This window comes from Nanorana parkeri, unplaced genomic scaffold (genome assembly GCF_000935625.1).
Source record: "Nanorana parkeri isolate BGI_ZX_2015 unplaced genomic scaffold, ASM93562v1 scaffold2974, whole genome shotgun sequence".
In the NCBI taxonomy this organism is placed as follows: Eukaryota; Metazoa; Chordata; class Amphibia; order Anura; family Dicroglossidae; genus Nanorana; species Nanorana parkeri.
The window spans coordinates 75,706-76,863 of NW_017309242.1; positions in this window are offsets into that span (position 1 = coordinate 75,706).

Below are 1,158 nucleotides of genomic sequence, written 5' to 3' on the forward strand. Positions count from 1 at the left end.
GTATTCATTCATGAAGTGACTAGATCGGGGGTTGGCGACCCCGGAGAGGTGGAGCTATACCGCAACAACACGGAAGAGATCTTCAGGGTGCAGAACTTTAAAAAAGAAGATAACTTAGCAAGGCCCATTAAAAAGTAAGGAAGGTTTGAGAAGTTCAGAGGTCAATAGTAAACGCAGAGTGCAGGGGACAGTAGTAGGTAACGCAGAGTGCAGGGGACAGAAGTAACGCAGAGTGCAGGGGACAGTAGTATGTAAACGCAGAGTGCAGGGGTGAGTAGTAAGTAACGCAGAGTGCAGGGGACAGTAGTAAGTAACGCAGAGTGCAGGGGTCAGTAGTATGTAACGCAGAGTGCAGGGGTCAGTAGTATGTAAACGCAGAGTGCAGGGGACAGTAGTATGTAACGCAGAGTGCAGGGGACAGTAGTATGTAAACGCAGAGTGCAGGGGTGAGTAGTAAGTAACGCAGAGTGCAGGGGCCAGTAGTAAGTAACGCAGAGTGCAGGGGCCAGTAGTATGTAATGCAGAGTGCAGGGGCCAGTAGTATGTAACGCAGAGTGCAGGGGCCAGTAGTAACACAGAGTGCAGGGGCCAGTAGTATGTAACGCAGAGTGCAGGGGCCAGTAGTAACGCAGAGTGCAGGGGCCAGTAGGATGTAACGCAGAGTGCAGGGGCCAGTAGTATGTAACGCAGAGTGCAGGGGCCAGTAGTATGTAACGCAGAGTGCAGGGGCCAGTAGTATGTAACGCAGAGTGCAGGGGCCAGTAGTATCACAGAGTGCAGGGGCCAGTTGTAAGTAACAAAGAGTTCAGGGGTCAGTAGTAACGTAGAGTGCAGGAGTCAGTTGTATGTATTGCAGAGTGCAGGGGCCAGTAGTAACACAGTGCAGGGGCCAGTAGTAAGTAACAAAGAGTTCAGGGGTCAGTAGTAACACAGAGTGCAGGTGCCAGTTGTATGTATTGCAGAGTGCATGGGCCAGTGGTAACGTACAGTGCAGGGGTCAGTGGTAACATACAGTGCAGGGGTCAGTGGTAACATACAGTGCAGGGGCCAGTGGTAACGTACAGTGCAGGGGTCAGTGGTAACATACAGTGCAGGGGTCAGTGGTAACATACAGTGCAGGGGCCAGTGGTAACGTACAGTGCAGGGGTCAGTGGTAAC